This window comes from Amblyomma americanum, chromosome 11, assembly GCF_052857255.1.
Source record: "Amblyomma americanum isolate KBUSLIRL-KWMA chromosome 11, ASM5285725v1, whole genome shotgun sequence".
Taxonomy (NCBI): Eukaryota; Metazoa; Arthropoda; class Arachnida; order Ixodida; family Ixodidae; genus Amblyomma; species Amblyomma americanum.
Genome location: NC_135507.1, coordinates 12,874,439 through 12,899,256, shown reverse-complemented (window position 1 = coordinate 12,899,256; position 24,818 = coordinate 12,874,439). Strand labels below are relative to the sequence as shown.

The 24,818-nt window shown below is 46.9% G+C and overlaps 1 long non-coding RNA gene across 1 annotated transcript in view; it reads left to right on the top strand.

Moving 5' to 3' along the window:
- Positions 1-24,818, top strand: part of LOC144110340 (uncharacterized) — a 57,182-nt gene that overhangs the window by 28,411 nt on the left and 3,953 nt on the right. The window contains exons 7-9 of the long non-coding RNA XR_013309811.1: positions 6,569-6,734; positions 13,162-13,375; positions 14,439-14,590. This is a non-coding gene — a long non-coding RNA (uncharacterized LOC144110340). The remainder of the gene's footprint in view (positions 1-6,568; positions 6,735-13,161; positions 13,376-14,438; positions 14,591-24,818) is intronic.

The window sequence follows — 24,818 nt, the reverse complement described above, 5'->3', positions numbered from 1 at the left end:
GCGGTCTGAACTCTCCATTGTATTTCGGTTTTGTGTCAGTTTGTAGGTGGCCCCCTGACCTGCGCCGTAAGTAGCGAAGTAACACAAATGACTAAAAGATTCAGCTAGTACCATTTCATTTTACTCAGAGCGTAGTGTAGGCGTCCCCCTAGAAATTGAGGCAGTTGAACTCATTCCTTTCCTTTTCTCAAATGCAGCGCAGGCTCTCGACTGTGATTAAGGTTAGGGTTGGAACTAGACTTTCATAACTGGTTACGCGGAAGCGGTTCCAAATATGGCTGTAGTCCATATAAAGTTGTGTGTGATAATCAAGGTTGCAGTCGTGGTCTAATGTCATAACCGAAAATGTAAGAATAGTATTCAGGTGCCCTTCCCAGTAAAAAAAAACCATTTTGACCACTTTGTTTTTCATCGTCATCATCATCATCAGGCTTACTATACCCACTGCAGGGCAAAGGCCTCTCCCACGTCTCTCCAATTAACCCTGTCCATTGCCAGCTACATCCACCCTTTGCCTGAAAACTTCTTAACCTCATCCGCCCACCTAACTTTCTGCCGCCCCCTGCTATGCTTACTTCCTCTTGGAATCCTCTCCCTTACCCATAAGGACCATCGGTTATCTTGCCTTCTCATTACATGCCGTGCCCAAGCCCATTTCTTCCTCTTGATTTCGACTAGGACCCACGTTTGTTTCTCACCCACTCTGCCCGCTTCCGGTCAATTAACGTTACACGTTTCATTTTTTTTTCCATGGCTTGCTGCGTTAACTTAGGCTGAACTCTTTTCGTTAGCCTCCATGTTTCTGCCCCGTAGGTGAGTGCCAGTAAGATACAGCGGTTGTACACATTTCTCTTGATGGCAATTGGTAAACTGCCACTCATGATCTGCGAGAACCTGCCATATGCACTCCACCCCATTCTTATCCTTCTAGTTATCTTCCTCTCATGATCCGGATGAACTGTCACTACCTGCCCTAAGTAGACGTATTCCTTCACAACTTCCAGGCTCTCGCTGCCAATTGTGAACTGCTTTTTCTTTGCTAGACTGTTGAACATTATCTTGGTTTTCTGCATGTTAATTTTTAGACCCAGCGTTCTGGTCTACCTGTCTAACTCATTGAATATGATTTGCAGCTCACCTCCTGAGTGACTCAGCAAGGGAATGTCTTTAGCGAATCGCAGATTATTTAGGTATTCTCCATTTACATCTTATTCCCAACTGTTCCCAGTTCATGCCTCGGAATACCTCCTGTAAACAGGCGGTGAATAGCATTGGCGAGATCGTGTCTCCTCGCCCGACGCCCTTCCTTATTAGAATTTTATTGCTGAATTAATGGAGGGCTGTAGTAGCTGTGCAGTTGCTTTATATATCTTCCACTATTTTGACATAAGGCTCTTCTACCCCCTGATTACGCAATGCCTGTATGACTGCTGAGGTTTCCACTGAGTCGAATGCTTTCTCGTAATCCATGAAGGCTATGTATAGAGGTTGGTTATATTATTTCCAACTGGTTCCAACATGACGTGATCTGTTTCCAAGTGGTTCCAACTGGACCAGTTCAGTTTCCAACTGGTTCCAATTGAAAATGGTGTTCCAAATGGATGGTTGAAATGGAGTGACCAGTTAGACCAACTGGGATTAATATTGGTGAGCCTAAATGGTCCTACCCATTGCATCCAACTGGTCTGGCCAACCGCACCCACTGTGTCCATGTTTGCATACTTGATAAACAAGGCAGTACTGATCTGGTGCTAGAATAAGAACTATTAGAAGCTGAACCTACTAAAGTATATTCATCATCTTCACCACCACTGCTGTCAAAATTAAATAACTGCGCTTAGAGGGCCACCACCAATGACACCGGCAGTTTGTTCTCTGGATCTGCATATTGAGATAGTATATCCTGTATGCGTGTCTGTTGGCCTTGTTGGCAGTGCTCACAAATCAGTTTTTCCTTTTTCACATTAAGAATGTGTCGTAGAAATTTTTCGCACATATTTTGTGAGACTTAATTGTGAGTTTTATTTTGTGAATATTACCTGGATGCAGTAACTTCCTGGCCTAATGGGTTCAATTCGTTGGTTCAACTGGATACATGTGGTCAAGTGGCTCACAACACAGTGGCTCACACAACAGGAGCCAATTAGTTCTAATTCGAAAGTCCAGTCGGGACGAATTAGAGGGTCCAATTGGAACCAATTGGATGTCCCATTGATTGCAATGGATTTTCTTGGCAGGGTTCGGGCCGCTGGGGCAAATCAGGCTCCGTGAAAACTCTCAAAATGCACCTTATCATGTAAAGTGATTGCCGCAATCGGGCATCAGATAGATAATGTGAGGCGTAGAAGGTGGTCACGATAATCGATGCAGCCTTATAATCTTTAGTCCCACAACTCGGGCTGAATCAAGCAACGTCTGGTTGCTTAACAAAATAGTAGCCATGATTTCGTGCGTGGAATTGCCTGCCACGCCCAGCAACGCAGATTACTTGCTTCAAAGTGAAAGCACTTGCAGTTTACGAGGAAGGAAACGTGGGAAACATAGTCAAAATGCGTCTAGCAAAATTAGGAGCCTAGGCCAGGACTACGGCGACACAGTGGTCAAGTTCTCTCCTCGTCTAATAACCATTGGCAACGTTTTTCACCGGATTAGGAAAAAAGGCAGTTAAGCGGTTTAATTTTCAAAATCCGCGAGCGTATTTGCTTAATGCTATCCTTTGGTGACGTTTTGCTTTTGCTACAAGTCCATCGGGCATCCCTAATTGACGATTGCCTATTCTCCTTGTTCCCCATTACCCCCAAGGTCGCTGTCTGTGAAGCCGAAGCACGAAAGCAGGTGGCCTTGCTAGGCAGGGTGGCACGTATGCCCGCTCGACATAAAGTGCTCCGTGGACTCACCGTTGACCGGTAAGCCTGTTTTAGCAACATTTCAGTCACACTCATCAAAAAAATATATATACTTTACACTTGTTAGACAAGCGAAAATTTCGTTCAGGTAACTTCTAAAGGTTTCGAGTAACAAACGACACCTTTGGCATACCGTATACCGTGTTACCGTAGTACCGTGAGGCCACCACCAGATAACACGCCCTCGTTTGTCTTGATGCGGCAGAAACTCGCCCACTTATAGCCACTTGATAATATCGCAGCTAGATACCTGGCGCCATCTGGCGCCGTCAAGGCGATCTAAGCATTCGCACTGACGGTGAGCGGGCTTCCGGTACTCCGGTAACGGTAAGATGATACAGGTTGGGCTAAAGGTGTCTAATTCCTTGCGGCACCATGCCACAGTCTCTGCCAGTGCCTTTTCAAACTTCTTTTTGTGGTTGTGGCGGTCGATTGCTCACCTGAAAGACTCGGTTTGATCCCTCTGCGGGGGTGGGATTTCGATGGAGGGTAAATTCTAGAGGCCGTTGCACGTTAAAAAAAGCGCATGTCAGTACATTAAAGAACACCAGGTGGTAGAAATCTCCGGATCCCTTTCTACGGCGCCCCGCATAACTTGAGTGGCTTTGAAATGTTAGACCCCCATAAACTATTTCGCGAAGCATCTGAAGCAGTCTTCACGAAGGCTTCCAAGGATGCCAGCTCCATTTGATACTAGTGCTAAACATATGAATAAGGCCATTTCGTGCCCAGAAAAAAAGTACCTCTTTTCAAACACAAGAAATATATGGGCATCACAAAGCCGGTGCGCCTAGGGAGTGTTGTACCGGGCTGTAACATGTCTCTCACTTGGCGGAATTTTTTACGAACATAAAGTGTAACTGAGTTTTTGTTCTGCAAACAACTTCGGTTATCAAGAAGATACTAGATTTACATAAATTAATAAAACACGTTGCGGGGCATGTTGTTTTTCTTTTCTTTAAATTAAAGAGTGCTACATATCTATACCAATACACAAAAAGACATGTCAGCGCCTCTCCTGTAAAGTCTTTCTGTATATTCATCTAGACATGTAGCGCTGTTTAATTACAGGAAAAGAAAAATGACATAAACGTGCTTTTAAAAAAAAAAGCAGCTGTAACTCCGTGAGCATGAAGTGTGTGCCGTGCGTGAAGTTGCTTAGATATGTAGCACTGTTTAATTACAGGAAAAGAAAAATGACATAAACGTGCTTTTAAGAAAAAAAGCAGCTGTAACTCCGTGAGCATGAAGTTTGTGCCGTGCGTGAAGTTGCTTAAAGTTTTTCAGTCATTCACAATATTTTTGTGTATTAGGGAGCTCCAAATGTACGCTCCCAGCTCTTCAGGTTTTCTCGACATTAGAACACTTAATGCCTGTGTGAAAGCGTTATAGCGCATTTCAAAGGGAAACTGAGGACTACGTCATTGCTTTTTCTTCTTTTTGTAAAAATGTATTATAAGGCTCTGCCTGGCTATGTTGCTTATCCGTCAGTGAAGGATGCATTTATTTCCGAGTAAACTGAATTTCAAGAAGGACATTTTGTATCCCGACACTCGATTCAAACCCTGCTGTCACTTGAGAACTTTTTGGACGTAACTGCTCGCGATAGCAGTGGGGACATTGGTACCTGAATTTATTTTCTTGACCTTTTTTCTAGCTTATGACAAATGCGGTAATTCATCGATAAAGGCTAACTCAATTTGTCCCGATTTTGACCTGAGTGTCCCCTTTGCGTCATATGGCATAGTATCAAAAGGGGACAGATTCAACGTTTTTAGAGGAAGTCCACAAGCGAAGTTGATATCAGTTAAGGAGTAATTACTTATTAGCAGCTTCCCGCTGTAGCCGTATGGCTGGGCACAGCTGGACGCCAATAAGTGATTATTCCCTAACTGACAAGGACAAAAGGAGGGACACGGGACACGTAGTATATGCCGTGACTGCTAGGTTTTTCCCGGTTTTGATGCAGGGCAGGATGCCTGGGTTAGGCTTCTATACCGTTAAGGAAATCGGCACCGCCCACAGACGAGGAGGATGCTCGAGCCCCTAGGCCGCCGTTGTGGTGTCCTAGGCGAAAACGGTGTTTGTGCAAGGCAATCTTTTCTCCTCCGTGCCCCCCCCCCCAATCGGCTCTCTAGAATCCTTGCCAGATTCTGTGGGTCTTTCTGCTTGTCCTCACGTTTGGCCAACTGCGAAAAATGCATTTTCTTCTTGAGAAAAATTTTGATCTTCAACTTTCCCGCCACACGATTCAAGCTCGTCACGTCAAGATCGAGGGGTGCTCCATGATTACACTTTCGAAGTGAATGGTGAAGTAGCCTGGTCTCAGGGGAACTGCGTGCAAGCAAAAAATTCACAGGATGGCTACAAATATGTAACGCGAGCTTCAGCCATAGCTGTGTAAGCATTTAGTATCGGCTGCGGCTGTTCTAAACAGAGCCACCAGTATGTACGCTTTTGCGATCCAGATCAGCTATGACATGAGGTGACATCGGACGACGAGACACAAACAGATGCACATCACTAATGAGGGCCTTAACACATCCTATGTGGTGTCATGCGAGATGATAACTATACACAAGTTACCATGGTAACCATGGTATCCATAGTAACGCACCTGCGGGTTACGCTGATGGCGACACGTAAGAAGCCAGGAACGGGCGCCTGACAGCTCTCGCTGTAAAAGACAGTCGCAATGCACTGCAGCTAGGTTCTTAAGACCGCTGGTGATGGCGACACCCGTACACCATTTTTCAGCCTCTCAGTAACAGTTATCATTGGGTTGTAGACGCAAAAATAAGCCGATAGGGGCCGTCTCCAGTTTGTCCTCAGTTCCCCCTAAAGCGAATGTGGTGTGTTCGTTCGGTCATTCTCGTTAGCGGCGACACATGGCGGACGCATGAGACGGTGCCAGGTATAACTGCGTCTCATAGCCACCAGAGTGCATTGCACTGGTGCTCAGCCCGTGAATCTCTGGTAATTTGCTTAGTTGACACTTCTATCTTCGTATAGCTGGCATAGCAACATGTGCTTCTGCTTGCCTATCTCTGCAACTTGAAAGTGCTCATAGTGTACATGTTGGACAAAGACGTACAGAAATAAACAACTATCGGCCATAGCACAAAATCCTGTTGTTGCCTCCTCCTTTACATTCTCATGCATTGTATCCATAGTGACCGCTTGCAAAGATGTGCAGTGCCAACTAGCCCCGCTTCTCGTGTTCTTGTCTGTCAAAGGCCCCTTTTTCCTCTTGATTGTATATCTTAATTTTCTTCGGCCGGGACACTGCCCTTTTTATACTGCTTTGAAAAAGGCGCCTGACCACGCGGGCTGGGTGCCATTAAAGAGCTAAGATTGTCGCTAAGGAAAGCTAGGGCTAATTAAAATAAATCTATCGAAACAAATGTGACAGTGGCAGAGGGACGATTATAAACAGCAGGAGAGGGGAGCAGACTGCAGTTCGCTCTCTTCTCACCTCTGTCGTCGTCATTGGAATCTACATTACAACATATTTTGTGGAGAGTAGAGTGACCTTCGAGCAGAGCCAGCTATCTTTTGAGGGACACGTTTCATTTTGCACCTGATCTTAGCATAGAACGAATGTTACGCTTCGGCGGGTTTCTCTTTTTCGACCTGCTATATGAGGCGACCTTCTATTCCAGGCTGACCTGCCTGCTCGAGGAGAAAGCTGCGTTTCCCTTCCTATCGCGGGAATGGCTCGCGGTGCCTGACAGACGTCAGGCCACGTCCAAAACCCTGGGGCCTCAGCATGGAAGCAGGTGGCGCTTCCGAGGACGCTGCAGCAGCATCTCTCGCCAAGAAACCTCGGTGAGTCCCGTTGTCTGTGAGTTCGTTGTTAGGGCGCATGAGCTCCGTTAACGCTTCACCGGTAGACTGCCGTTACTAACAAGAACTACAATGGAATCTCGTTGATCCTATCTCGCTTAATTCAAACTGATATTTTAGGCAAACTGATGCTTAGACAGTAGCACATTGCTGGAAGAGGAGAGTGTATTGTGGATATGTCACGTTCGGTTATTGAATTTAGTTTGAATTTATACACATCAGGTACGAAGTGCATGATAAAGAAATCATCAGGAAAAATCTCTCAAACAGGACAATCTGTCATGGCTTCACAGGGCCTCACGCTACCGGCTAGGCCTTGCGCAACACTACCATCGACGTAGTGTCTATGCAACATAAGATACCATTGTATCATTATTTGCATGCACCATTAAAAAAGATGCACTGAATTGAACAAATACAGGTGGCAGGAGAAAATAAAGGCTCACGATTTCACTGGAAGTTGGAAACAATATAAGGCAGGGGCATCGTTATCACGTGGAATTAGGCGTATTCAATAATAAGTTCAGAGATATGCCTTTAACAATATACAAGATAAAGTGCACTTTGCTTGGAATTTCCTTAATCAGGCGTTTTAAAGGAGAAAATCTTGCAAACAAGCTATTTTGAAAACCTTTAGCACAGAGAAGGTGTTTGTAACCCTGAGTCATTTCGGTGCCATAAAACTCAGCATTGCACAAATATTCAGGGTTGGCCAAAAGTTCCCAGGTACAGGGTCTCCTTTCATCGGTATAACCTGGTACTTAAGATGCCGATAAAGTTATCAAGGTCCTCTCAGGTTAGAACGATACTACTTGCATTCTCTACAGATATCTTGAGCTTATAGGGGGTGTTGTAACCGCCAGACTATACCGCTAAAACGCAGACCCTGTGGCCTGAGAACTTTTGACCGACCCTGTACCTGCGTGTTAACTTTTCTGCCAGCGTTTAAAAGCATCCAATTATATAAGCATAATCTCACCCCTGCGCTGCATCTTGTCCACGCCTTCTTGGTGTTGTTGGCGTTCGTTCTGTGTTGTTTTCGTGCGGTCTTGTTTAATGTTTCCTTCCACTAATCGATTCCTGCCACCGAACTTCCTTGTTTGCCCCGGGCTTTGTCAAAGTTTCTCCCGAAGCTTCCTTGCCAACGTTTGCGACACCTGCTTGATTTCTTCTCTGCGTCTACTCGCGCCCATTCTTTCAAAGCACTGAAGGATTAGAGGTTGAGAGACTGCGGCCGCATTGTGGAAGCAGGTGCCTCAGCCCAATTCTCCCGGTCGGGATTCTCGGTGTGTTCCGGTAGTCGTCGGTTCTTTGTTCGCCGATTCAGCTGTCAAAACAGCACTAGTTTGCCAACAGTTGACTTCTTGTAGTGCGGTGTCATTATTTGAAACTGTCTTATTCCGAACTGCGGCTTTATTTGACAGGACGCTTTGGCTGACGAGTGGTGCGCATTCAAAATCCTCAGAACTGGAAGAAATTTCCGATGTCAGTGTTCGAATTCGACTCCTGTGCAAAAAGATTTACCAGGGCACTTGGGTCTGCTTACGTGAAAGAATGCGAAAGCATGGAACTTCCTAGAACGCGGCTTTTTTCACGGTGCCAGTACACCTTCTATTTATTTTTATTATCATTTCTGGTGTTAGTTTTGACGTATAGGTGCTATGTCGACGTCCGTGGTTATTTTGACATCCAGGTGCTATGTTGATGTCCGTCGCTATTGTAACATCCAAGGGTAGTTTTTGCATTTATTTAATTACAATAATTATAATTTGTCGGCCAGCTTTTTTCACAGAAAGATCTCGTCGCGCACTATATATCGCAATCAACGTTTTGCACATTCGTCTTCACAAAATGACGTACTAGTGCGGAGAAAGTTCTGTTCACACGAAACACGGGGCTATTGTGACATCAGATTGTAAATTTGGCGTTTAAATAAATCAACAAACTTTTTTCACACAGCAAAATCTCACGACTCACTATCTAACACAATCAAAGTTTTTCAGATTTATGTTTATGAGACTACACAATCGTGTGGAGAAGGTTTTGCTGATTCGACATAGCCATATAATACTTTCGCATTAAAAAAATGCATTAGACAATTAGATATGGGGGTGTAGAACCCGTAATAATCTCGTCCAAACTTTTCCAGCGGCGAAAGGCAGAAAATGAGCTGGCGATCACAGATTGTGTGATGCGATAGAGAAATCAGCGTCAGCAGCATTGGTTGTGTCTTTATTTCTTCAGTGATCGCCTTCTCACTGCGTCTTTGAAATTTTTTTGCACCGTCGCTTTTTCGTTCCAGTGCTGCATTTGCTTCTCATGCATGAGTTGAAGCCTCTGCAGGGTAGAACGAGTGGATTGTTGATGGTGTAGGGTATTCTGAAGTGTGCAGATGGGTTGGTTGTTTGCAGATGGTGCCTAATAAATGGTGAAGGTGGATGGAGGGCAAAGATTGGTATGTAGTGGATTGAAGCCAGGTGGGTTGGTTGGTGGCAAGTGGCGCCTACGAAACAGTTAAGGTGGATGGAGGGCAAAGATGTGTATGTAAGAAGGGTTTTGAGGCGGGCTAGTTGGTAGATTTCGTTCATGATTGAACTGCGTGAAAGAAACGGGGACCAAGAAGAAACACGTACACACACACAGCGCAGAACTGCGCTGTGTGTGTGTGTACGTGTTTCTTCTTGGTCCCCGTTTCTTTCGCGCAGTTCAATCATGAATGTGTATGTAGTGGATGGAAGTCAGGTGGTTTGGTTGGTGGCAGGTAGCGCCTACGGAACGGTGAAGGTGGATGGAGGGCAAAGATGGGAATGTAGCGGATGGAAGCCAGATGGATTTGTTGGTGGCAAGTGGCACCTACGGAATGGTGAAGGTGGATGGAGGGCAAAGGTGGGTATGTAGTGGATGGAAGCCAGGTGAGTTGGTTGGTGGCAAGTGGCGCCTACGGAACGGTGAAGGTGGATGGAGGGCAAAGATGGGTATGTAGTGGATGGAAGCCAGGTGGGTTGGTTGGTGGCAAGTGGCGCCTACGGAACGGTGAAGGTGGATGGAGGGCAAAGATGGGTATGTAGTGGATGGAAGCCAGATGGGTTGGTTGGTGGCAGGCGGCACCTACTGAACGGTGAAGGTGGATGTAGGGCAAAGATGGGTATGTAGTGGATGGAAGCCAGATGGGTTGGTTGGTGGCAGGCGGCACCTACTGAACGGTGAAGGTGGATGGAGGGCAACGATCGGAATCTAGTGGATGGAAGCCAGATGAGTTCGTTGGTGACAGGTGGCACCTACGGAACGGTGAAGATGGATGGAGGGCAAAGATGCGTATGTAGTGGATGGAAGCCAGGTGCGTTGGTTGGTGGCAGGTGGCACCTACGGGACGGTGAAGGTGGATAGAGGAAAAAGATGGGAATGTAGCGGATGGAAACCAGGTGGGTTGGTTGGTGGCAAGTGGCGCCTATGGAACGGTGAAGGTGGATGGAGGGCAAAAATGGGTGTGTAGTGGATGGAAGCCAGGTGGGTTGGTTGGTGGCAGGTAGCACCTACTGAACGGTGAAGGTTGATGGAGGGCAAAGATCGGAATGTAGTGGATGGAAGCCAGATGGATTTGTTGGTGGCAAGTGGCGCCTACGGAACGGTGAAGGTGGATGGAGGGCAAAGATGGGTATGTAGTGGATGGAAGCCAGGTGGGTTGGTTGGGGGCAAGTGGCGCCTACGGAACAGTGAAGGTGGATGGAGGGCAAAGATGGGTATGTAGTGGATGGAAGTCAGATGGATTTGTTGGTGGCAAGTGGCGCCTACGGAACGGTGAAGGTGGATGGAGGGCAAAGGTGGGTATGTAGTGGATGGAAGCCAGGTGGGTTGGTTGGTGGCAAGTGGCGCCTACGGAACGGTGAAAGTGGATGGAGGGCAAAGGTGGGTATGTAGTGGATGGAAGCCAGGTGGGTTGGTTGGTGGCAAGTGGCGCCTACGGAACGGTGAAGGTGGATGGAGGGCAAAGATGGGTAAGTAGTGGATGGAAGCCAGGTGGGTTAGTTGGTGGCAGGTAGCGCCTATGGAATGGTGAAGGTGGATGGAGGGCAAAGATGGGTATGTAGTGAATGGAAGCCAGGTGGGTTGGTTGGTGGCAAGTGGCACCTACGGAATGGTGAAGGTGGATGCAGGGCAAAGATGTGTATGTAGTGGATGGAAGCCAGATGGGTTGGTTGGTGGCAGGTGGTGCCTACTGAATGGTGAAGGTGGATGGTGAGCAACGATGAGAATGTAGTGGATGGAAGCCAGATGGGTTCATTGGTGGCAGGTGGCACCTACGGGACGGTGAAGGTGGGCGGAGGACAAAGATGGGTATGTAGTGGATGGAAGCCAGATGGATTTGTTGGCGGCAAGTGGTGCCTACGGAACGGTGAAGGTGGATGGAGGGCAAAGATGTGTATGTAGTGCATGGAAGCCAGATGGGTTGGTTGGTAGCAGGTGGCGCCTACTGAACGGTGAAGGTGGATGGAGGGCAACGATGAAAATGTAGTGGATGGAAGCCAGATGGGTTCGTTGGTGGCAGGTAGTGCCTACGGAACGGTGAAGGTGGATGGAGGGCGAAGATGGGTATGTAGTGGAAGGAAGCCTTCTGGAAGGTGGGGCTGGTTTGTTTGAGGGTAAGTTGAGGCTTCTGGATGGTGCTGATGGTGGAGGGCGAAAGTGTACGGTGGTTATGTGTGGAGGCTTCCTGGTGAGTGGCTGCTGCGTCGCACATCTCCAGGCGAACAAATTTTGCCCAAGGGACGGTTGCGATGCTGACTCATTAATCTTGTCTTGTATTAGCCTGCCTGTGCACGTTCATGATCATCGCCTTGTGTTAACTTATTTGGACCTCCATCGTTGCATTATGCCCGATACGTTAGGTTTTGAATGGACGGGTAAGAATTGTTTGTGTAATCAAATTTTGCTCTCAAAATTTTGGCGACAGTTCATTTCCACCTACTTTGTGAAGGTGCCTTAACCAGGGATTATAAGCACAAGAGAGGCTGGGCTGTTGCCAAGTCCGGCATCCTTTTTAAAGCCTAGGAAGATCACGCGTTTCATTTGATGAATGGTACACCCTCCAATTGGTTCGTCCATTAAACATACAACAGAAGTGTAAAACAACTATATCTTCCGGTACTCACATAACGGGGCAAAAACGTAGAGGCAAACGAAAAGGGTTCGGCTTAAGTTAAAGAACATCATTGTTTTATCGATTGGTAAAGCTAATCTTATTTCAGATAGCTCTACGGCCTGCTGTTATGAATGGCGTTGTCTCTCTCTCTCTCGCCTTCGCCCATATAATCTTGCGGCCATACCCGCTGCGCCAATTGGTTTTCTTTGCGTGTCTCATATGGAGGAGTCAGTGCTGGTGGTAACGTATGTGGTTCTGGCAGTCTGTGTCGAAGGCACTCGATCACATCTAGCGTGGTACGGTGGTGGTGAAACATACAGCACGAGCGCTTGCACGGATAGTTATCCTTTGAATTTAATAACCGCCGTGGTTCAGTGGTTATTCGTTCGGCTGCTGACCCAAAAGATGCGAATTAGATTATGGCCGCGGCGGCAGAATTTTGAGGGAGCCGAAATTCTAGAGGTCCGTGTGCTGTGCGATGTCAATGCACGTTAAATAACCCCAGGTGGTCGACATTTCTGGAGCTCTCTACCTTTTAAATAAGACTAGCGCATATAACTAGGACACATACACAGAAGAAGACAAGATAGAATAAGATAGAAGGAGATGCAGATTGAACACAGGAAAAAAAACTACTGCTCGTCCTGCGTTCTTCTACGTCTATTGATCAATGGGTGTTTAACGTCCCACAATGACTCAGGCTATGATGGACGCCGCAGTGAAGGGCTCCGGAAATTTTCAACCACCTGGGGTTTTTTAACGCATCGCACAGTATACGGGCCTATAGAATTTCGACTCCATCGAAATTGGACCACCGCAGCCGGGATCAAAACCTCGTCTTTCGGATCAGCAGCCGAGCTCCATAGACACTGAGCCACCGTGGTGGCTCCTTCTATATCTGTGTGCTAGTTATACACGCTAGTCTTTTCATTAATGATGACACCCCCCCTCAGCTAGCCCAGCTTTCCGCCTTTATCTCTACACTACGGCGTCCATCACAGCCTGAGTCAGTTTGGGACGTTAAACCCGCATGAACCATGAACCATAATTATGAGACAAAATTGTGGGGAAGCTTGGCGATTTAAACCTGCCGAGTGGTATTTGCTGCTCTCGCAAGCAATATATATTTGGCATGGGAGATTCAAGGAGGGAACCGCCAGGAAAATGGTACTGACATTAGACATGTAGTACATACAGCAAAAGATTAGTAGGGCTTACTGCACAGAGCCGATTCCGATGTGATCAGTGCGAGGTCTCTACCTGTTGCAGGTGGGGGAACGTACCTCGAGATGACACTTGTGCTTCCCCGGCCTCTTTGCGTAGACTCGCAGGCGCCCACCCAATAGGGACACAGGGCGAGGCAGCCTTAGTGTCACAGCAGGTGGGCAAATTTTCATCTAATCTGGCCGCCCAGTCATCAAGCCCCAAGGTGAAAGCAGGCAGGTCCGGCGACATGGCTGCCCAGCGTGTCCGCCAGTCCTGGGTGAGTGAGCCCGGCATGGTGTGTTTACTTGTACTGAGTGTAATAAGCTGGGCATCTCTGGCATTTTTTGCAATTCATCTGGACTGTCATTTCCAACACAAGAAAACCTGGAAAGGGTTCTTGTCTCAAGTCATAGCCCAATATATAGCCATATAGCCATACAACTAAGGGCTATATGGCGTTTGCTAGAGGGCACGAGCTGGCGGTTATGATGCCAGCTTCGAAGGGGAAATGCAGACACTCGTTCATATGTAGGGCCCTCCGTTTCGGGCACCCCAAAAAGGCTTTGTAAAAATTGAGTTTGACCTGATTGCTATACCTGAAAATGTGCTTCCTAGAGAATGTAGTTCTCCAGTCCATAATGATGAAGACACCACACGAAAATTAGTCGATATTTTGTCTTCATTCCAGATGAGTGATTTCACTAAACTGATTTTAAACCTCTTTTAATGCTTGTCATTAGCGCTGCACTAGTTATGGCGCTCGGCTGCTGACCTGAAAGACACGGCCGGGCCGAAAGGCGCGGGTTTGATCTCTGCCGTGGTGGTCTAATTTCGAGAGAGGTGAAATTCTAAAGGGGCCGTGTACTTTGCGATATCAGTGCATGGTAATGAACCTCAGGGGGCTGAAATTTTCGAAGCCCTTCGCTATGGTCTCTCTTATAGCCCGAGTCGCTTTGGGACGTTAAACCCCGTAAATTTTAAAGAAACTGAACATTGAAGATTAGTTTTTGGGGAAAGGAAATGGTTTAGTATCATTCGCACATCTCGGCAGACACCTGAAGACGTAATAGAAGGGATAAAGAAGGAAGTGAAGGAAAAAAGAAAAAAAAAAAGGTGTCATAGTGGATGTATCACTTTGTTTATTTGGGTGTAAACTCGCTTATATTACAAGAGTAATGACTTCCTTCTCAAAACGTATCTGCAAGATGGGTTAGGCGACTCTTATTGTTGTCGTCTGCCTCTTGAGAGTATTTCTCGCATCTCGTATACGTGTTTTGCGGCCTCTTTGCTCTATGCTTTTACGCCATGCTTTGAATGAGAAACACTTAATTCTTTTGCAGCTGCCAATGTGAAAAATTTCGTGAGAATACGCCAGCTGTTCAACGGTTCGTTTTAGACCGTCCCTGCCTTTGAAGCCGTGGATGATACGACCGTGGTGACCACCACCACAGCCACGGAGTACAGAACACAGAAGCGCTTCTATTTCCACAAGGTGGGTTCTGCACAGTGGACTGTCTCAGTGCCCCGGGAAGTGTACTTACTACAGCCGTGTGATGTAGAGCCTCGAAACTTGCAAACTATAGGCTCCTGAGCTTGTCAAGAGTCTAAACTCAAGATCGCAGACGCAAATAATAATAATTGATTTTAGGAGAAAGGAAATGGCACAGTATCTGTCTCATATCGTTGGACACATGAACCGGTCGTAAGGGAAGGGATAAAGGAGAGAGTGAAAGAAGAAAGGAAGAAAGAGGTGCCGTAGTAGAAGGCTCCGGAATAATTTCGACCACCTGGGGATCTTTGACGTGCACTGACATCGCACAGCACACGGGCGACTTAGCGTTTTGCGTCCATAAAATTGCAACCGCCGCGGTCAGGTTGGAACCCGGGAGCTCTGGATCAGTAGCCAAGTGCCCTAACCACTGAGCCTCCGCGGCGGGGCAGATGAAAATAATTTCAAGTTTAAATTTTCAGTTTCTTTACAGTTTACGGAGTTTAATGTCCCAAAGTGACTCGGGCTACGAGAGACACCGTAGTGAGGGGCTTCGAAAATTTCGACCACCTCTGGATCTTTTACGTGCACTGACAACGGACAGCGCACGGGTGCCTTTGTGTTTCGCCTCCATCGAAACTCTGCCGCCGCAGTCGGGTTCGAACCCTTGTACTATGGATCAGTAGTCGAGCGTCCTAACCACTGAGCAGTCCGAATAATAATAATAATAATAATAATAATACATCAGATTTCTTGGAACGTTTCGCTTAACCGCCCGATTAGTATTGGAGTTTGAGCTCAAAAATATCGATCAACTTTTACCTTTCATATTCCAGGAAACTAGCAAATGAAGGGCCTGGTTAGGTTTCACCAAAGCAACCTCTCTGGTGGCGTTACTTTGCTTTCTCCACTCGGCGTCCCCCCCCCGCCCCGCCCCGCCCCTTCATGCTGTGGTAACAGCTTGAAGCCACGTGGATGTGTTGTGCATTCTGCTTTGTACAGCGGTTTCCAGTGACGCTTATGTCGATGCAACGGACGCGTTCCCAATCTCATAATGCACCCCTATTTTCAGCTGAAGGCGAGGGAAGGAATTGTGGAACTTTCAAATCGAGTTTCCAGGTTCCACCACATCACGGGCATGCCACTTAACTTTTGCAGTGTTTCGTTGCATAGTAGTAGTGATAAGACCCATTTTTACGGTGTCTGAAGTGGATCCCCTGAAGCGGAGCTCCCGAGGCCAGATGGCTGCTCCGGCAGAGCTGCTTCCAAAAAGTTGGGGTAACAACGGCAGTGAACGGTGTTCCGAGAGCTAAGCCGTTAGCTCCATGCCCACTTTCATCCACTTTTCAGTCCTTGAATTGCAGCCACTCGTCCAGGTGGGCCTGGTTTTGTCAGACGAATGTTAAACGCCAGTCTCGGCATGTTCAATTCAATGTCACTTCTTTCCCACTTTTGCAACATCTCTGCTTTGACGAATGTTGCCTAATTTTGCAGGGCCCGCTTTAATGAGGCAAACTATGTGGTCTAGTACGTAGTATTGTCTTATTCGCAGTCTGAGCTCACTGTTGGATTTCATTTTGTTTCACTTTGTAGGTGGCCACCTGAACTGCGCGAGGAAAGAAAAGGCAAACACGAACGCCGACTAAGAGATTCAGCTAGTGTCCTTTCATTTTACTTACAGCATGGTGTAGGTGTCCACCTTGAAAGTGAGGCAGTTATACTCACTCCTTTCCTTTTCTCAAATCCAGCGCAGGTTCTCGACTAGGATTAAGGTTAGGGTGGGAACTAGACTGTCATAATTGGCTACGTTGAAGTGTGTCCAAATATGGCTGTACTCTATATAAAGTTATGTGTGATAACCGGTGTCGCAGTCCTGGTCCTTTGCCATGACCAAAAATGTAAGAATATCCAGGTGCGCTTCCAAGTAAAAAAAAAAACATTGGAACCAAGTGGATTTCTAACTTGTTCCGACTGGTTCCAACTGGACCAGTTCAGTTTCCAACTGGTTACAATTGGAATGGTGTTACAACTGGATAGTCCATATGGACTAACCAGTCGGACCAACTGGGATTCCAACTGGTGAGCCCAAATGGTTTCACCTGTTGCATCCAATTGGTCTACCCTAGCTCCAGCCACTGTATCCATATGATTGTTTGCATGTTTGATAAACAATGCAAAGCTAATCTGGTGGTAATAAGAGCTATCAGCAGCTTGACCTACTAAAGTGTATTCATAATCTCCATCACCACTGCAGTCAAAATTAAATAACTGCGCTTTGTGGGCAAGCGCCACTGGCTTAAGCAGAAGTGTGTTCTCTGGATGTGCATATTGAGCGATTATATGCTGTATGCTATATGCGTGTCTGTTTGCCATGATTTTCATAAAAATATCCTAGTTTCAATTCTGCGGCAAAAATTTTGATTGACACCAGAAACACTGTCTCCCTGCAGTGCTCACAAATTAGTTTTTCCTTTTTCACATTAAGAATATGTTGTTGCAGAAATGTTTCTCACATACCTTGCGAAACTTAACTGAGTTACATTTCCTGAAAATTACCTGGAGGCAGTAACTTCGTGGCCTAATGGGTCTAATTGGTTAATCCGCTGGGTACATTTGGTCGGGTGGCAAAAAATTGGCAGTGGTTTAGCTTTGGTTAAACCTGGAGTGATGCGATAGCTACACCTGGCCGAGTGGAACTTGGTCGCATTACCAACCACTTGACGAACCACGTGATTAATCACAGTACCTCGCCGCCGGCAGCTGCTCCGCATCATGTGACCAACCATGTGACAGCGTGGCGGCGCAGCCACAGGGTGGAAGTGCCGTCACCGCCACCGCTATGGCACCGCCACACTAAATCCTCAAAATGATACCGTAATGTAGCTACCACTAAAAAACACAACAGGAGCCAATTGGTTCCAATTGGAAAGGCCAGTTGGGACGAATTGGAATGTCCAATTGGAACCAGTTGGATGTCCAATTTATTCCAGTGTATTTTCTTGACTGCGTTCAGGCCACTGGGGCAAATCAAGCTCCGCGAAAACTCCCAGAATGCGCCATAGCATGTAAAGCGACTGCAGCAATCGTGCATCGGCTAGATCATGCGAGGCGGAGAGGGTGGTCATGATAGTCAATGCAACCTTATAATCATTAGTCCCACAACTCGCAGTGAATCCAGCAACGTCTGGTTTCTCAACAAAATAGTAATCATGATTTCGTGCGTGGAGTTGCCTGCCATGCCCTTCATTGCAGATTACTTGCTTCAAAGTGAGAGCACTTGCAGTTTACGAGGAAGGGAACGTGCGAAACATAGGCAAAATGTGTCTAGCAAAAATATGAGCCTAAGCCAGGACTACGGGAACACAGTAGTCAAGTTTTCTCCTCGTCTTATAACCGTTGGCAAAATTTTTTGCCGGATTAGGAAAAAAGGCGGTTCAGGGGCTTAATTTTCAAAATACGCGAGGGCATTTGTTTAATGCTCGCTTTTGGTGACGCTAGGCTTTTGCTACAAGTCCATCGGGCGTACCTAATTGATGATTACTCTTCTCTTTGTTCCCCCCTTACCTCCCAAGGTCGCGGTGCCTGTGAAGCCGGAGTACAGAAGCAGGTGTCCCGCTAGACAGGGTGGCACGCATGCCCGCTCGGCATAAAGTGCTCCTGTTTTAGCAACATTACAATCACACTCATCAAAAAACTATACACTGCAAAACTTGCTGGACAAGTGAAAATTTCGTTAAGGTAACTTCTAATGGTGTCGGGTAACAATTGACACCTTTAGTGTACCGTGTTACTGTTGTCAGAGTACCATCAGGACACCACCAGGGAACACGCCCTGATTGGTCCTGATGCGGCAGACACTGGCGCAACTGGGCTCCTGGCGCCATTTGGCGCCGTCAAGACTATCTTTGCCGGTAATCCGCTAACTTTAAGACGATACACAATGTGCTAAAGGTGTCTGATCCCCTTGCGGCACCATGCCCCTGTCTCTGGAAGCGCCTTTTCAAACTTCATTTTGTGATTATGGGGGTCGACTGCTGACCCAAAAGACGCAGGTTCGATCCCTGCCGCGGTGGTCAGATTTCGATGGAGGGGAAATTCTAGAGGCCAGTGCACGTTAAAGAAAGTGCATGTCAGTGCACGTTAAAGAACCCCAGGTGGTAGAAATTTCCGGATCCCTTCCAACGGCATCCCTCATAGCATGAGTCGCTTTGGGACGTTAAACCACCATAAACCATTTTGCGAAGCATCTGGAGCTGTCTTCACGAAGGGTTCCAGTGATGCCAGCTACATTTGACACTCCTGCTAGAATGAATGGTAAGGCGATTTAGTGCCCGAAAAAAGTTCAAACAAAAGAAATAGATATACGGTGCGCCTAGGAAATACTGCCTCGCGCTGTAACATGTCTCTCACTTGGTGGAATGTTTTACCAAACTATGGTGTAGCTGAGTTTTCGTCCTGGAGACAGCTTCGGATGACCAAGAAAATAATTAATTTGACATAAATGTTTAACAAAACACGTTCTAGGGCTAGTTGGTGATTCATTTTTCTTTTCTTGAAACGCATGACAGGGCGGGCGCAGATTTCTAGTTGGAGTCAGCGCCTGCCCTTTTATGTCTTCCTGTGTGCTGATCTAAATATGTAGCACTGTTTAATTTCAAGAAAAGAAGCACGACATACATGTGCTTTTTTTTTCTCAGAAGCGGCTGCAACTCCATGAGCATGGTAGTGTGTGCAATGCGTGAAGTTGCTTGAAGTTTTTGAGCCATTCGCAATATTTTTATGAAATGAGCTCCAAATGTACGCTCCCAGTTTTTACAATTTTCTATATATTATAGAACGCATGATGCCTGTGATAGCGTTATGACACATTTCAAAGGGAAACTGAGGATGACACCATTGATTTTTGCACTTTTTTTAAAACCGTATTATAAGGCTCTTCCTGGCTATGTTGTTTATCCGCCAGTGAAAGACTCATTTATTTCCGAGTAAATTGGATTTCAAAAAGCACATTTTTCATCTTGACACTCAATTCAAACCCAGATGTCACGAGTGGAATGAACTGCGTGATCCCTGACTGAGAGAGGATGGAGTTGAAGCCTCACCTCAGGAATCTGCCTGAAAAGAACTCTCTTGAGGTCACTGTTTGCTCGCGAAAGTAGTGGGGGACATCGGTACCTGAATTTATTTTCTTGACCTTTGTTCTAGCTTAAACAAACGCAGTAATTCATCGATAAAGGCTAACTTTAATTTGTCCTCATTTCGTCCCGAATGTCCCCTTAGCCTGATATGGTGTAGTGCAAAAGTGGACAGATTCAACATTTTTAGAGGAAGTCCACAAGCGGAGTTGATATCAGTTAAGGAGTAATTACTTATTAGCAGCTTTCCACTGTAGCCGTATGGCTGGGCTCAGGTGTACGCCAATAAGTGATTACTTCCTAAATGACAAGGACAAAAGGAGGGACACGGGACAAGTAGTATATACCGTGACTGCTAGGTTTTCCCGTTTTTTTTTTTTTTCATGGGGTAATGAGGATGGTTTATTGGCACGAGTGCAGCTGCAAAATATAGCTGCATTAAATGCTTTTCTGTTCTCGAGAACCCAGCCACTAGGCGTGTTTGTTTCAGATTTCGAAGAGGTCTTATCCTCGCGGGAACTGGTGGCCAGACGAAGTGTGGGCTCTGGGGAAGTTGCAGCCGAGTCGCAGTCCTTGTCAGGAATGAACACCGAGAAAAGGTGCCCGCCTGCATGCAAACACTTGATGAAAGTGCGCCCCTCCCCCTCTCCGGGTGATGTGAGGCATGCGGAAGCACAGCAAAAGGCGGCAGGTTGCAGAAACAAAAGCAGATCGTGCATTTTATTTGGGCAAATCTGCATTAGTATTGAACACACGCACCATATAAAGGGTCCACATAAGGTCCAACATGATTATTGTGAGGGTGCACACAGCGTGAACGAACCGCACGTTATTTTCTCAAAAAATAAGGAAAGAGTGCTCCTCACCAGTTTAGGATTAATGATTCCCTTTCACCCAAGAATTCTTCTGGAAGGCACACTTGTAAAGTTGTTCAAAACGACAGAATAAGGTTGTCTGTATCGACAGGCTATGGCATAGTAACTGCAAAGAGACAACTAATGCCGGAAATGGATCTTTTTAATCATCAAGAATCCAAGTGCGGGTGGCGCTACCACCGGCCGATTTTGCAAGCGAAATGTGGGCGTCGATATCGAATTTTTGCGCTGCTCCCGGAGGTCATGCTACGCCATCAATTACTTGAGAAAGACCGAAAACGGTCCTTCTCATTGTAGAGGTTGCGAGTTTGAAAATAATGACGGCTGGCGAAATTTGTTAACTTAGTTTGCTGAGCCTTAAACCAGGTAAGTCGTACTATCAGCCGGATACTTTGTACTGTGCTCCTGCTATAGGCTGGATGGGGTAGTAGCTCGAGGCACCACTGGGCGAACTGTTGCGGGGCACCAGCGCGGCGGGACACGCTGAATACCGCCATTTCCGGCGGCGCATGGGGGCCCCGTGCACACAACTGCTGGGTTGACTACAAGAAGCAGATATACGAGGTCCCGAGGCGAGGTGACCCGCCGCACTCTCCGAAACACAGCACGGCCGTTGTTCAGAAGGAAAGCCGGGTGAGCAGCGAGGACTGCGCGCAGCTGGAAGTGCCCCCAGGGGAGCGAGCTGCCACACGATTAGGAGGTCGGGAAGAAGTATGATGTGTCTGAGCCGCGTAACAGCACAAGAGGGAAAACTTTAATCCATGTGAACCCTGTCTTCACCAGCGTAGTGCGAGGAGCTGATCACCCGAGTTTGGGAGCTACGTGTGAGGAGGTGCCAGCCAGTTGCCATATTGTAGTATGCCGGGAGGTTGTGTTCTGCAGCTCAAGACCCTAACATCCAACTGGACATCATCAGTCAAGCCGTTGCTGCTGCTGTATCTCTAGAGATTCCTGTCGATGGCTAGGGGTGACGGGGGAGGTGCAATTCACTCCTGGTGTTCATTGAGTGGTGTTTCATTAAAATCGTTGCTCTCTCTCTCTCTACGAGTGGAGCAATTAATATACGGGAGGTCCCTTTACTAGCCTAACTCCTCACACGTCTTTCCAGTACTCGCTGTATATGCTCATACCTGCATAGCAAAAATAGTTTCAATGTGCTGCATGGGGGGGGTCAGTGCTCATGAAGGTGTGCGAATTCAGTCGCGTTGTCTCACTGGTTATGGTGCTAGGCTGCTGACACGCAACACGCGGGTTCGATCCCGGTCGCGGTGGTGTCTTTTTGATGAAGGTGGAATGCTAGAGGCCCATGCTTGTCTGATGTCAATGCACGTCAAAGAACCCCGGGTAGTCTAAATTATCCGGAGACCTCCAATGGGGCGTCCCTCATGACGTAAGTGTGTTTAAGACGTTAGACCGCCCCCACGTTTGTCAGACACGTTATCGTTGGACGGTGTCAAGGGACTGGCCTGTTTATTGCGATGATAGTCAATATATACAGAAGCGTTGATCACATGACTTTTGTGATAGTGCTGAATGTCTGAAACGTGCTCGTTCTTATAGACAGGCTGACGTCACTTTCCTTTTTTTTTCAAGCTAAGTACATTCATAGGAACTCAACAACACAGCTCATATATAGTTAATCATTGATTCCAAGTCGTTTCGGCGTCCTGATGATGCGACCGTAGCGTGTGGCTCTGTGATGTCCGGTCTCTTCTGCGTGCTTATTCCCATTGAATCGTCTATGATGCACTACCGCCGTTTCCCGTCTCTGGCAGTAGGAAGAGGAGGAGTCTGTTGCTGTGATCTGCACCGTTGTCTGTACCAACCCAGTAGGACTGTGATGTTTGGTTCTGGAACCACCCTTGTCTTTTAGCCATACCCGATTCCCTGCACAAAGTCTGGTCAAAGATCGGGCAGCATGGCGCTTGTTGAAGTATATTTTCTGCCTGTTCCTGTACTACTCGTCTGTTCTCTGCCACAAAGAACTAATGACAGTAGGCTTTAGCCTAGATTGAACACAAGATACTCTTGAGCGCAATCGACGGCTCATCAAAAGTTGTGCCGGACTAACCCTTGAGACCTGGCGAGTTCCGCTAATTCAGCAAGGAAACGTAGGGAATCTTCTGCTCTCTTTAAAAGTGGCTTTAGTGTTCTTACCATGCGTTCAGCTTCACCATTAGCTTGCGGGAAGCGAAGACTAGTGGTGACATGTTTGAACGTTATCTGATACCACGGTGTTTGGGATGCCGTGCGTGGCGAAGATGCTCTTCAGATGGTTGATGACCGCTTCTGAAGATGTGTGTTCCTTCAGCAAGGCCAGCTCTGAATATCTGGAATGATAATCCACGGCAAAAAGGCATTGGCCTACACGGCGCACCTTATATCTGAAACAAATCAACGCCGACTTTTTGCCACGATAGTTCTGTTTCTGAGGGAATGAATCATTGGTTCCGCGAACTGAAAACGTTCGGCCACACATACGCGAAAATCAGTTACAGCTTTCACTAACTCTCCGCTGAGCCCCGGACACCAAACAGATTCCTTTACTCTTGTTCTGCAGCGAACGATACCTTGGTGTCCTTCGTGTATTCTTTCGATTATTTCTTTCCGCAGGCTTCGCGGAATTATGAGAGCATCTTTTAGCAACAATCCGTTGCAAACTGAAATGTTAGCACGGACGGGCCAAACCTGCCTCAAAACTTCTGGTAGCCTTCTTTTTCTTGGCCACCCATGGTGGCCGGCTTCCAACAATGACAAGCACTTTTTGTAGCTTAGATCGTATGGCATTAGGCATGCTTTCTGTTGCAGGTAGGCTCTGAACGATTCCATCTACAAAGGCAGATACGTCAGACTCCGTCAGGTCACCCAGAGTATAGTTAGCTGTGTTTGATCGTACTCTTGATAAGGTGTCTGCTGTCTTAATGCTTTTGCCTGGAAGGTATGTATGTTATTGCGAAGTGGTATCTCGTCAAACACATTCTGAATCTTTGATACACGGCGGCATGCCTCTTAAAAATTCGTCAAAAGATTCAGCTGCCCATGTTAGCGCGATAATGCCTCCTCTATTTGATAGTATTTTTGTTCCATCTTTGTCAGCAATCTCAAGGCAAAACCAACCAGTGGTCATTCCCCGGATGGTTGGCCCTGCTTCAGTACAGCACCAAGACCATATGACGAAGCATTTGCTGAAATTATCTTGTAAAGGGGGTGGTACCCGGCTTGTCCCCAAGACCAGTCTCTGTCCTTGCGCAGGAGGCTGCGCAGAGGTGCACTCATTAACGCTGCATTTGGAAGAAACCTAGCAAGATGGTTCATCGTTCTCAGAAGAGAACGGACATCTGATAGGTTCTGCACCCTCAAAAATTCTTTCATAGCCTGCACTTTTTCAGGATGCGGCTGCACCCCCCAGCGCCAAAAATCATGCCATGGGAGGGCACTTCTTCGACTGAAAAACGCCATTTTTCCTTGTTCAGCGTCACCCCTTCCCGCTGTATAGTCTTTCGAGCACCTTGTGCAGACTAGAGTCGTGTTCTGCCTTATTTGCGCCGAGCAGCAGAATATAGTCTATGTAGTCCAAAACGCCATCCAGTCCTTCCAAAATTTACCCACTGCGGTGGCTCAGTGGTTAGGGCACGTGCTGTGCGACGTCAGTGCGCGTTAAAGATCCCCAGATGGTCGAAATTATTCCAGACCCCTCCACTACGGCACCCTTTTCTTCCTTTCTTCTTTCACTCTCTCCCTCATCCCTTCCCTTATGGTGCGGTTCAGGTGTCCAACAATATATGAGACAGATACTGCGCCACTTCCTTTCCCCCAAAAAGCCAATTATTATTATTATTAATATTATTATTATTATTCCAAAATTTGCGTGAACTTGCTTTGAAAAACTTCTGGTGCAGAGCTTATGCCAAAAGGTAGTCCCCTGTAGCAGTACCTGCATGTATACTGTATGGTGTTATGAAAGTTGTGAGGGTATGGCACGACTCTGCAAGTTGAATTTGGTAAAATCCTTAGCTTGCATCCAATTTTGAGAACACGGAGGCTTCCTGAAAGCTTCCCATAATCTGCTCTATCGTCGGTAGTAGGGGGCGCTTTCTTACGAACTTGTATAGTTGAGTGAGGTAGACGCAAATCCCGACTGCGCCGGATTGCTTCAGAACCAGCACAATTGGCGCACACATTCTGTCGGATCCTCGAATTTTCTGATCATGCCGTCCAGCT